Source organism: Arachis hypogaea, chromosome 14 (genome assembly GCF_003086295.3).
Source record: "Arachis hypogaea cultivar Tifrunner chromosome 14, arahy.Tifrunner.gnm2.J5K5, whole genome shotgun sequence".
Classification (NCBI taxonomy): Eukaryota; Viridiplantae; Streptophyta; class Magnoliopsida; order Fabales; family Fabaceae; genus Arachis; species Arachis hypogaea.
In genome coordinates, this window is record NC_092049.1 from 31,944,186 (window position 1) to 31,951,725 (window position 7,540).

Sequence of the window (7,540 nt, forward strand, 5' to 3'; positions counted from 1 at the left end):
AAACAATAACCTTAGAACCAATTAGATAGGACCTAAATTTATCAACAGCATACACAGTAGCTAATAGTTCTTTTTCTGTAGTTGTGTAATTCTTTTGAGCATCATTTAGCACACGGCTAACATAGTAAATGACATGTACAAACTTGCCATGCCTCTGTCCTAAAACAGCTCCTATAGCAAAATCACTAGCATCACACATCAATTCAAATGGTAAATCCCAGTCAGAGGAAGCTATAATAGGAGCAGAGGTAAGGTTTGCTTTCAGAGTTTCAAAAGCATGCAGGCATTCAGCATCAAACACAAAAGGAACATCAACAACCAATAGGTTGCTTAGTGGCTTAGCAATTTTTGAAAAATCCTGCATGACCCAAGAAACTCCTTACTGCCTTAACATTAGCTGGTGGTGGTAATTTTTCAATTACCTCCACCTTTGCTCTATCAACCTCAATCCCTTTACTTGAAATCTGATGTCCAAGAATAATACCATCTGTAACCATAAAATGACATTTTTCCCAATTTAAAATAAGGTTTGATTCTTGACACCGTTTCAAGACCAGAGATAAATGCTTTAGGCATGATTCAAAAGAATTACCAAAAATAGAAAAGTCATCCATAAATACCTCAATAAACTTTTCAACCATATTAGAAAAAATTGAAAGCATACACCTCTGAAAAGTTGCTAGAGCATTACAAAGTTCAAATGGCATTCTCCTATAAGCAAATACTCTAAAAGGGCATGTGAATGCTGTCTTCTCTTGATCTTGAGGGTCCACTAAAATTTGATTATATCCAGAATATCCATCTAGAAAACAATAAAAAGCATGACCAGCTAACCTTTCAAGCATCTGATCAATGAAAGGCAGGGGGAAGTGATCCTTTCTTGTAGCAGTATTGAGCCTCCTATAGTCTATGCACATTCTCCATTCTGTGACTGTTCTTGTAGGAATAAGCTCATTCTTTTCATTCTTGACCATTGTCATCCCTCCCTTCTTGGGAACTACCTGCACAGGACTTACCCAAGGACTATCAGAAATCTATTAATATATAATAGTTAACTAGCCAAATAGTAAATCTACACACTATTTAACACTGTTAAATGGTTTCTGAGAGAGTGACAGGTGTCTCCCAAACTTTTTCTTTCTTTTGTGTTTCGCTCCTTAACCTTTTCTTTCTTTCGTGTTTCGCTCTTCAGAAAAAAGCCAAAACCTTTTTACCTGGTGGAAGGTTATCAGAGAAGATTTTTGTCCAATGGGTTGAAGAAAGTTAATCCGGCAGTAATCCCAAAACCACCATTTAGGAAAAAAAACGAAAATGCTAGCTTCTGATTGGATGATTAGAGTAAACAATGGATTGAAAACTCATTGTCCCTCAGGTAATGAAGTAGAACTCTTTTCTGCAGCAATTTGAGCGCGATCTTTTCCTTTCAAATTAGGATTTGAACACCAAATTTTGAGAGCAATTTTTTCATTTGAAATCAGAGTTCAAAATGACATCCTCAAGCACCTCTACCACACCGAAGATGCTCCTCAAGGTCTTTTCACTCACAATTTTTATTTCAGTTTAGCTTTTGAGGGATTTATTATTAGCATTATTAATATTCTTTTTGTGGGTTCAGATATGATGGAGATGAGGGCAGAAATCGTGGCGATGCTGAAGTCGCTGTCACTGCACCCCTGGCGGCATTCCTTCATACCCCGTTGGATGTGCAGGAGTTGAAGGCAAACAAGGAAGAATTGCGAGTAGAAAAGTTAAAGGACAAAGGAAGACTGGAAATGGAAGACTGGAAAAGGCGTTAGTTGAAGAAGAGGGCAAAGGGAAAGGTCTGCGAGTTTGACGGTGTTATAGTTGGTTGGTATGCATGTTGAGGTTGGTGAACGAATCTTTCTGTGGGAGAGGAGGCTGAGACCCTGCAGCAGCAGCGGCGGGTTTTGCCTTAGGAGTCGTGTTTAACCGAAGCACGACGCTGTGTTTGCTTTTGATTTTACCTGCTTAGTGTTTTGGTGGAATAACTGCTGCATTTTCAAACTTTGGTTCGGGTTGTGGATCTCTTGGTAATGTGAAGGCCGATGAGGTTTTCAAAGACACCGTTGCTATTGTTGCTTGAGCTTTGAGAAGTTCTTCATCGCTTAAGGTCTCTAAAGATGGTTAGTTTTGGGTAACTTAATCACTTTATAGAGTTTCAATTTTTCTTTTTTATTTGTGAATAATGTCTGATTTCAACAGATATGATGAGGAGGAAATATTCTTTGATGAATCTATTTTAGAAATGTAAAACGAAAGCAATTGGAGTCGAAGGCATTGGATGTAAGTCTTTCTGCTACCTTCTAATTGTTTTATTGATTTATTTTTATTCATTTAGATTAAATTTGAATACTAGCAACAAGTGTGGTTTGAATAATTCTGTAGTTTACTATTGGTTAATTAAAATTAATTAATTAAGTATACTATCTATACTGACCCCTAATGTTCCATTGGGGAATTGTTCATAGAAGACAGTAGAGCCTGGTAGGAAGTTTTGATCCTTGAAGGCTTTTCTAAATTCATGAATAGCTTTTTCTTCTGCATCACTAAATGCTTCTACGGATTTCATGTATGCCACACAATTTTCTGAAACCTTCCTTACATATTCAGAACCATCCAATGTTTTAAGCTTTGACCCTCTAATCAGTTTCTCAAATGGACCTAATTGATCATAACACACCAGTCAGATCAATTAATTCACTTCATTATTCAATTGGTCTAAGAACAAATTAAAATTATATAATGGAAAATAAGGCAGAAGAACAGCATGCATCTAATGAAAACAAGGCAGTATTGGAGATGATGATTTAGGGAGATTCCTGTTACCCCTGCTTTAAAAGATAGTTTGACTATAAGGCTTTTTCAGATTCTGAATGTGGCCAACCCCTGCATTGAGTTCTAACTTCAGTTGAAGAAAGATTCCATCCAACTGTAAAAATTAATGCCAGCTTCTTTTCTGAATTATGCTTGTACTTGGCTACTTGTATCATAATATGTTGTAACAGATGTTGTATCAAGAGCATCAAGCTTCTTATGTTCCCTAATTTCCATCATTTTTTTCTTTTGGTGTCTCATTCAATATATACAGAAAGAAAACCATCATAATAACCTGAACTCTGCATTATATTCACACAGATCCTTAACCATCTGTGCTATATTTGTTCACATATCATAGTAACAAAACAAAGAAATTCTACATTTTCACCATTCATTTTATTAATACACTAGAAGCTGGTGAGTGATAGATTGAATGTGCTCCTAAGGTAATTTTTCTGCTACATCTTCGGCAACCGAATTTCCATTTTTTGTGTGATGTAATCCATTATAAATTAATTTCCCCTGCTTTTATTTTATAAATTGTTCTAAAATCTTAAGCTAAGCAAATGAATTCAATCATATAAAAGTAACAATGCAGCAATATTCTTTAATCTAAAAAAGTGTTATTATGCTTGCTCTTTTATTATTACTTTCTATAATTTAGCATTCTATCTAAACACATGATAATTAGTTTAATTACTTGCTCTTCTTTCAATTTATACTCACCAAATAAAGGAATGCAAGGAAAATTTTATAAATGAAGTTCATCAGAATTTGAAGGTTAGTTTATTTGCTTTTGTATTAATAAGTATTTTTTAAGGGGATAGGTTATATTGGTTAGTGGTTACTTTAGGTAGAGAGGGCTGATGTGTTAGTGTAATTTGAACTTATTATTCTTATTATAGTAGATATTATAATTATGCATTTGGCCTTTCTTTTATTAATTAATATGTTTCTTTGCTAATCTATTCGGATTTAATTTTTTTGTTTTGTTGATAAGGTTCTTGCTAATTTGCTTTTTTTTTCTATTGATATTTGATATAGTGAAGTTTTGCTTAAGGAGTTTATTGCAAAACATGTTAATGATAAGAAATGATATTTTGGCTCTCCAAAAATGATCTCTGTTTGATAGAAAGTACCAAATATGGTGTTTTTTGTTTTAGAATTTATTTGTGGAGTTTAATTTCTTTGCTTTTGCAGTGCAAAGATTATTATTATTATTATTATTATTATTATTATTATTATTATTCATTTTTAAACCTGTCTTTAGGATTTGACTTAGAAAGAAGGAAAAGAAAGGATAGAACAATACTATGAAGAAGAACTAATAGGATTACCATGTCGGCTTCCCTGTGATGAAAAGCTCCTGCCTGCTTAAGTGTTTTCTCCTAACTAATGAAAAAGGATAATCTAACATTGGTACATGGCTTATCCCTTTAGATTTTAATAATATATTTTTGTATTTATATAAGGATGTCTCATCTCTTTTGTTTCTCTTTCTGATAAAATCTTTTTCTATAAAAGAAAATAATAATTATTTACTGTTTTGTATGTGTGCTATGCAGATTACAAATCTTTTGGATTGCACTTCATGGTCAGGGGATGGACCAAGGCTAATGTATGCTTTTACTCAAGGTGCTCTGCAAGTAGGACCAGTTGGTGGATTTGAGTTTTAGTCATCTGATATATCTTTGCCATAATGATTTAATTTATGTCCTATTAAAATAGAAATTCTCATTATAATGGTTTTTTATGTAAATGAAGCTTATTGAAGGAGGATGTGAAGGTCCAATCCACACGGTAACTCACCTTTCTTTATATTTATTTTAGACTAACTATGAATTGTGCATTTGTTCACTCCGTGCTTACATCTTTGATTGATGATGTCTTTTACTACAGATTTTTAGTGTTCAGCTACCACATGTTGGAGACAGTAGGTTCTTCTATGGCATCCCCTCATTGAGTTTTCAGAAATATCTCAGGAACTGAAGATAATATACATGTATGAGGTTTCATGATTTCTCAACCACTCCTAATTTGATTTTATTTGATTTGCTGTGCCTCAACTTTGTTATGAACATACCTATTAAGAGAGTCTCATTGCTATTATCATTATCTCCCCTTTGGCAAAGGATGATACGGAGTTGGGGTAAGGTTCAAATAGCAACTGTGCCAATTTTCTATTTGTGTGTGTGTTTATTCTTTATCTTTTCTATCACTATTATTAGTATTTTTTATTTGTGTTCATTTGAAGGGTAAATTGAGTGTTATGTTATTTTATTTGAAAATAATTGACAAAAATTAATACCTTAGAAATTATGTTAATGGATGGTGGTTGATATTGACAGAATTTTTTTGTATATTTGAATTATGGGTCAGATACATCACCGTGTGTTTAAATTGTTAACTGCCCTAATAGTTTCTCATAACTCTTTAAGTTTGCAGCACCTTTAAATTAGTTTTGGACTTTTGCAGGATAAAGTTACTAGACTTTTTTTGTTTATATTTTTAGATATCTAAAAACAACACCTTCTCATGTATTTTAATTTTTATTTTATCATAGCATAAATTTCACTTTAAACAAGTAGGGTGTTTTTTTCCTCCAGAGTTGTTGAAGGCGAAGTGCTTGATGAATGGCGAAGTTTCATTGATTCTTGAGCACGAGTATGAGCAGCTTCAACAAACTTATGATGATCCCATGAATCAAGTTTCTCAGTGAGTGAAATCCTTTATCTTGCTAATGTGTGGGTTCATTTGAGTATAATGTTTGGGAGACAGATCTCGAGCATTTGAAAATTGAAACTCAAAATGCATTTGGGTCATATGGTATATTTATGGATTTTCTTTTTCTTTTTATAGTTCAGGTATAGATATTCTTACTATGTGTTGCTATGGTTTCAATTTTCATCTAATCAGCTCTTCTATTAAACGAGATTTGAAGGTATTTATTGTAACCAGAAACTAGCCATTAAATTCTCAAGCGTGAGCATGTAAATTCAGATTTGCAGAGAGTTCTACATCATGAGGTTTGCTCTATTAAATTTGTTCATTCTGATAATCTAAAATCTATATACTATTAAATTTGCTCTATTAAATTTGTACATCATGAGGTTTGCTCTATTAAATTTGCTCTATTTCCTACTCCTGTTTAACAATTTCCTGAATTTGAATTCTCAATTCTCATGTGTTCCTTTTAATTTGTTATTTTTGAGATCTTTGTATCTATACATTTGGAATGATTTAGTTTTTAAACTTATACATACTAGGGTTGTGTGGGAACTTAATGATGATCTAGAAAAGACTTCAATTTTGTTTGAGCAAGCAATTCAGGCTACCTTCGGGATAGGTATAAATTTTGATTAATAGTAAATTAGGATATAAAATAACTCAAGTAGGTTTCATGCATTATTATTATTATTATTACTATCATGTCATCATTGTTTGAATGTATAATGAAAATGGACATAAAGTTTGCTGGCAAGGGATGGGTGAGTAGTAATTAGATAATTTAGAGGTTGCAACTCCGTGATAGTTTGTGGTTAGGGTCTTAATATCATGGAAGGTGGCTATTTGTTGTATGAATAATTTGTTTAGATATTCGATGTAACAGTCTTTTGTTGGTTATTTTAGTTTATGTTATTTTTCTATATCAGTTCATCTTTGGGGATATACATTGTAAAACTTATCTTGCTCATGGTCTTTTGGCTTTGATGAGTTGAACTTATTAGAAAAAAAATGAAAAATAATTTGATAGCATATTTTGTGTTCAAGTTTTCATATTATGAAGCTATTTAATTGCTTGCTATATGTTTGTGTTTATGGTTAATGTCATGGGTGCTATATTGAACACATTAACAAAATAATAATATTGTAAAGTATATTTTGAGTCTTTTGATAAATGTAATAAGTTGGTGCCCCCTTTTGGTTTAACCCTCCTGATCTTAAACATTGAACATCTGATGTTGTGATTGACCTACAATTATAAAATTTGTTCTAAACATTTTGTTTTTAAATAGCTTACCATATTTGTCTTCTATTAACTATATTGCTTATTTTTTTTACTTTTATGTCTTATGTCATTTTTTAAACATGGAGGATATGATTATTTGATTGACTTGCAACTAAAATTTTAGGTCTCTAATTATTTGTAGGAAAAACAGAAGCCAAAGATATAGAAAAGGATTGACAAATGTGTAAAAGAAAAACAGATGTCGAAATTTGCTTCTTTGTGTTTGCTTATAAGACTCTGATTGGAACTATGTTAGCATAATTGTCCAAAATTTAACTGGCAGTTTTCTTCTATGCCTCAACATCAATAAACTTTGTATTTTTTATGCTAGAGTAATATATTTTGTGATAGAGTTTTACATCTTCTATTGAATATGCAGGGCTAAAGAAGCAAAAAGATTTTGAAACAAAGAATGAAAATTGATGAGGAGAAGCTTTGGAACCTGGTGCGCAGAAATCGTGACGGTTCATTCCTTGGTAACGGCGCTAAAAACTTAATACGCACGTTCATAATCTTAGTTCTTTGTCACAACTTCGCACAACTAACCAGCAAGTGCACTGGGTCGTCCAAGTAATAAACCTTACGTGAGTAAGGGTCGATCCCACGGAGATTGTCAGCTTCAAGCAAGCTATGGTCATCTTGCAAATCTCAGTCAGGCAGATTCATATGGTTATGGATATTTGATAATTAAAA